The following is a 6,341-nucleotide window of genomic DNA, read 5'->3' as shown; positions in this document are numbered from 1 at the left end:
AGTAGGCGGGCAACTGCCCGAGCCACCCACCATATAAGGTGGTCTGGGCATTAGGCCCAGACCGCTAGACGAGCCCCACAGACAGGCAGGCAAATAGGCCTGAGCCCCATAAAATGTGGTCTGGGCATTAGGCCCAGACCACTACCAGAGCCCACCGTTTGGCAGGCACCTAGGCCTGAGCCGCAGGTAAGACCCTGGGCGTTATGCCCAGGGCCCTGAGCCCATTAGCTGCAGTGCTAACAGAGAGGCAGATGATTAGAGGTGTGAGCAGTGGTGGAGAGCTGTACGGCTTCCACCCATGAGGTAGTGGTTTCCCCAGTCACAGAGAAGAGGAGCTGGCCAGCTCTGGATAGGTAGCAGACATTTAAAGGGACAGCACTGTGTTTTGCTCTTGTCTATTTAGTCTATGTTTGGTGTTCCGTGCAGGGCAAAAGTTTAGTTGTTGTTATATCTGTCGCACTACACACACACCGTAGGTTGAGGGTGATGTCGTTTAGTATGTGTAGTTGCTTGACATAGGTTTAGGCCCTGCACGGCTGTGTTGTGTATCTCCTTACAGGGACCTGTAGGCGAGTGAGCGGACGAAGAGCAAGAGTGGACACGGTGAGAAATATCTGTGTGTACTGTCTCTCCCTGTTTGTTTGTCACTACCTATCTCCTTCCTTCTGGGCGGACGGTGAACCTTGCAACCCGGTGCAAGGACGGATCTTCACCTGGTGCGTGAGTACCGATAGGTGAAAATTCGGGATCTGAGGCCAAAAGTGCCAATGATGATCTTCACTTAAAACCTGAATTTATCCCCCGGTTCGGTAGGGCGCGTCGATCGACGTGAGGAAGGACGGTACTCACCTCGTCTCCTTCCCCCTAGGTCATCGTGTCCGTGTTCTATTCGGAGGTTCCAGGACCGTCTGCTCAACACACGGCCTGAAGGTGAGAGGGTGCGACGCAAGGTAAGTAACAGACGTACACCTGCACGGCAGCAGGCATTGCACCGCACCCGCCCCTCACATTTGGCGTAGTCGGCAGGATCACGGACACGATGTGGACCACCGGCAAGAGGACCCCCCTACGGACAGCTCTGGAGTGGAACCATCCCCGGGCATATGAGGACAAGAGTGACTGGATTACGGTGTCGGGAGAAGACATCATGAAGATGGTGCAGCGGTCGGTACAGCGCGGCAAGGAAGAGCGCCGGGAGAAGGGGCGCAAGAAATCAGCTGTGACCCCCTGCAAGACGTGTCAGCGGCTGGGACATGATGCCAGCGAATGTCCCTGGCGTGAATTTAGGGCGACAGAAGAGGAAAAAATGTCCCCGTTGGAGATCACACAGATGGCCCAGCAAGCGGTCCAGAGATGTGGTCAGAAGAACTCTGTGAAGAAGAGACTCTGGTGTATGCTCTGCGGAACCTACGGGCATGAGCATAATAGCTGTCCACGTGATGAAGAGTGGCACCAGGAGGATGAAGAATTCCGGTGTGAAGGATGTGGAGATCCAGAGCATGAGCTTCGAGATTGTCCGTGGGACGAAGACCGGATGATCTTGAATGGCAGAGCCCAGAAGTGGATAGAAGAAGCCAGGGAAGTGGAGCAGAAGAGCCTGCTGGAAGTACGTTCGCAGGTGCCCATTGTTCCTGAGCAGGAGCCGAAGGGTAGAGACCCCTTTGTGATGAAGATGGCAACAGCACCCCCGTGCTGGAAGTGTCGGCGGCAGGGACACTTGGCCCATGAGTGTCCCTGGGAAGATGCAGTGGCACTGTTATGCCCCGAAGAGGTCCCGGTGAAGAAGGATCCTTGCCCGCAGAGGACGGATGTGGATGACTGGGAGGTGAAGATGCCACGCTATAAGGAAGAGCGTGAAGACCCAGTGGCAAAGAAGTCTAGGATCTCCCCATGCTGGAAGAGTCCGAGACCTGGATACCCGGAGATGTCAGCGGAAGAGATGGAGTACGCTGAAGAAGGAAAGTGTTGCTTGCTGCAGGAGTCTGTGGAGAAGAGTCCAGACTCATGGAAAATGTCGGCGGAGACCCGGGAGGAAGAGGATGCCCCGGAGGAATTGACTATTGGGTGGTGGTTAGTGCCACACCCTGAATTCAGTGAAGATGCCCCAGACAAGTTGGAAGAAGAGTGGGTGGCTGCGGCACACTTAGAAGAAAATTCCCCATGGTGGTCCATCGTGAGTGGCACTTCCGAGTTGCCACTCCCACAGAGGATCCGCAGAGTGAAGTCAGGAGGTACGAAGATGGAGAGCCCGGAGCCAGTGGAGAAGGAATGTGGGGTCATAGTCGGTCCCGGCTGGGCCCTTGAACAGATCCTCGCTGGAGGGACCATAGAATACCCTGACCCGCGGACGTTGGAGATGGAAGAAGACTTTGTAGGGACTACAAAGGAAAAAGGGGGGAGAAATGTGGAAGGCTGTGCTGGGATCACGTGTTTGATCCCAGCATCAGCTGACGTGAAGGGTAGGCAGAAGGTATGCGTCCTCTGCGGGACACATCCGTTGCCGGCGCTGGGACAGTAATGTCCCTAGCGTCGGTGCAGACACCGCGGGCACCTGGTGAAGGGACCGCCTGGTCCCTTTCACCAGTGCCGGCGGTACTGTGGCGCCGGGAGAAGCTTGGCTCCGGGCGCAAGCTCAGCGGAGCTTGGCGCCCGGCAGCCAAGAAGCGGCGGGTAGCCGGCGCTGGGAGAGAGTACTTGCTCCCAGCGCCGGTCAGGCATTGGGCGCGGCGGGCGTTTGGCTCTGGCCGCGAGCCAAACCTGGCTCGCGGGCCAGCAGCCAATCAGAGGCGGACGCGATGAGCCAATCGCGGCTCGCCGCGTCATAGCCCCGCCCACTCACGCCGTCTTGTATTAGACGGCGCCAAGCGGGAAAGTTCAGTTCGGCGGCGGAGAGAGAGGAGAGAAGACCTCCCGAAGAGTGGAAGATCGGCGCGGCAACAGGGGCGGCGGCCGCGGAAGAGGCCAGAAGACGCCGCTGTCAAGAGAGAAGACAAGCGGCGCCGGCTGGAAGAAGAGAAGAAGAGGCGGCACCGCTGGCCAGGACGGGCCAGCGGCCGAAGAATGCGGCTGAGGACTGGAGAGGACTGCGGGGGAGGGAAGTAAAAGAGCGTCACGAAGCTCCCCCCCGCAGCCTCTTCCAACATAGCAGGTAGGCCCTCCGTGAGGCCCACCATATACCCCCCTCCCTAGACCGCCAGGATTGTCGGGCGCTAGGCCCGTGGAGCATTGTCGGGCACTAGGCCCGTGGGTAATTAGGCGGGCACAAGGCCCGGGGCACTATAGCGGGCATTAGGCCCCATGAAAGGATTGCCCCATTAGTAGGTGTAAGTGGCCTGGGTACTAGGCCAAGGTCACTATATAATAAAGTAGGCGGGCAACTGCCCGAGCCACCCACCATATAAGGTGGTCTGGGCATTAGGCCCAGACCGCTAGGCGAGCCCCACAGACAGGCAGGCAAATAGGCCTGAGCCCCATAAAATGTGGTCTGGGCATTAGGCCCAGACCACTACCAGAGCCCACCGTTTGGCAGGCACCTAGGCCTGAGCCGCAGGTAAGACCCTGGGCGTTATGCCCAGGGCCCTGAGCCCATTAGCTGCAGTGCTAACAGAGAGGCGGATGATTAGAGGTGTGAGCAGTGGTGGAGAGCTGTACGGCTTCCACCCATGAGGTAGTGGTTTCCCCAGTCACAGAGAAGAGGAGCTGGCCAGCTCTGGATAGGTAGCAGACATTTAAAGGGACAGCACTGTGTTTTGCTCTTGTCTATTTAGTCTGTGTTTGGTGTTCCGTGCAGGGCAAAAGTTTAGTTGTTGTTATATCTGTCGCACTACACACACACCGTAGGTTGAGGGTGATGTTGTTTAGTATGTGTAGTTGCTTGACATAGGTTTAGGCCCTGCACGGCTGTGTTGTGTATCTCCTTACAGGGACCTGTAGGCGAGTGAGCGGACGAAGAGCAAGAGTGGACACGGTGAGAAATATCTGTGTGTACTGTCTCTCCCTGTTTGTTTGTCACTACCTATCTCCTTCCTTCTGTAGTGCCCAGAGTCTATAAGTGCGGCGCTGCTCGTGCACCGCTCAGTGCGCTGCCGGCTGCCGGAGGGAGAGGAGGGGGCCCGTGATGGAGACTGCACACAGGCCCCCTCCTTTCTAGAAATGCCCCTGCCCTTACCGCCCACAAACGCTCTCTGACTGTCAATCACACTGCGAGTACAAAGTCGCTGCGAGCGACTACAGTAATGTATCTTGATGCATGCGCTGTGTGACTTAGATGCATGCGCAGCTTTCCGATAATTGCTCAACTCCGTAAATATCGCCACTGCGTACTTCTCTGACTCAGAGTCCGAGTACAGTGAATGAAATTAGCTCAAGAAAATAGTCTTCAAGTCGTTTTACAACGGACTCAAGAAAGGTGAAATGATTACAATCTTATAAATATATAAAACTTTTATCTTTGTATTATATATTTTTTCCGGCAGCCTTATTTTGCCATCATCTTTGTATTGATTCCGATCATTCCCCACTCTGCTTGTACAGCCAGTGAGTGCCGGTTGCATTACAGTAAACAACATATCAATTGTGGAGTGTATGACACTTGTAGATGTACAACCTTTAGCGTCATAAATTGTGTTATCTCTCTGCTGAAAATGTCAGTGGCACTTTTGTGTATAAAACGCACACTTTAAAATAATGACTTGAGAAATTACAGAGGTATAGTCACTCACTGTTGCAGGTCTTGTTGTAGATCTGACTGTCCTGGGTATATCCCTTCAGTTTGCACTTGAACTTGTTTTGCCAGAACTCCTGGAACCACGGATTGCGGAGATTTGTTTCCGGCCGATGCTGCAGGTAATAATCGTCAAACCATTTCACATCTGGCGACTGCAGCTTAATGGTAATCCCTCCGGCAGCCTCTCGCTGGTAACTGTCTGTCACATCGTACCTGTCAGCCCAGTCATCGCTGCGGAGATAAAGAAAATGATAAATCACCAGTGTTCAGGATATTGTATAAGAATGTGATTGATGTATTTATCTGCTGAGAAGTTTTAGATGATCAAGTTTATTAAATCCCCACAGATCTCCTTTTTGGAGCCTCAAACCATAAAACAAAACCATACGTTGGTGTAAAAAGGAAAACCGTTATTTGTCTTTCATTTAAAGAGCAGGTACACTCATAATCGGACATTAATATATATCAAAGGCAATTTATTACTTAGCTAAATAATAATTAAATATTTGAAGTGTTTATATTTAATATCTGTATCCAGTAAATTATCTGTCTCATCCCTTTTGTGACAGATGTCATCTTTATAATGCTCTTTATGATGGAGAAACTATCTGAATACTGTAGCTCCTAATACTCCATATAGGACTTCTGCCTAAAATTGGCAGTTGAAGACTCAGACAGATCTGTTGCTGCTGTTGGGCAGATATATGGGGAAATATCTGAAAATCCTCAGCAACATCTGAAACAATGGAAACAGTTACCCTGTATTGCAAACCACCATGTTTGCATAGATATGTTGCGTGTCAGATATTTCAAACATGTCTGCAAAATGGCAGCAACATCCATGTCTTTAACTGCTGATTTTATGGTTATTTTTCTTTTTTGGGTGACCTTAATGGGCAAAATAACTGCCCATTATTCTTTGGCCAATGGGGTAGCAAAGGGTGACTTTCTTTTAAACATAGTGAAGTAACTGTGGTCTGGAGGTAACTGTCAATCACTTGCAGTCTCCACTCTAGGTGGCTGACAGTTACCTCCAGTTAGGTTATATAAGCTGCAGAATAATTAATATAACATTTTTATTATTCATTATTTCCAGTCATTCAGTGAAAAATGTGGTTCTCATGGCAATTTCATGTGTTTATGATGATTTAACAGAAAACTATCTGGTTAGCCATGATCTTGCATGCCAGGCTTATACTGTAAATACTTTGTTTAGCATTAATCTAAAGTATGGAGAAAAGTACTGCAGGGGTCACACGATGGCATGGAAAGTGTACGGTACTCTTCCTGATTGTAGCAGACCTTCTACATACTGTGATGTAAAAGTGTATTTACACTATAATACAAATCATTACTAGTAAGCAGACAAAAATAAACAGGTAAGGAAGCTGATATACGAAAACTGCATTTCTGGCGGTTTTACCACATATTTGAGCTTAGCACATCCCGCCCTCAGAGAGAGACTATGGGGCCTATTCATCAAACGATAAATGGCCCGGTAACCATGCAGAAATGCTAGTTTCTGCATTTTTAAGTTACCGGGCCAATCATCATTACGGGTCCTATCGTATCCCCCGTTATTCAGCAAACTCAGAAAACTGAACATTTTCAGAGT

The sequence above is a fragment of the Taudactylus pleione genome, unplaced genomic scaffold (assembly GCF_031769625.1).
Source record: "Taudactylus pleione unplaced genomic scaffold, aTauple2 ptg000835l, whole genome shotgun sequence".
Taxonomy (NCBI): Eukaryota; Metazoa; Chordata; class Amphibia; order Anura; family Myobatrachidae; genus Taudactylus; species Taudactylus pleione.
This window is presented reverse-complemented; position numbering follows the sequence as displayed.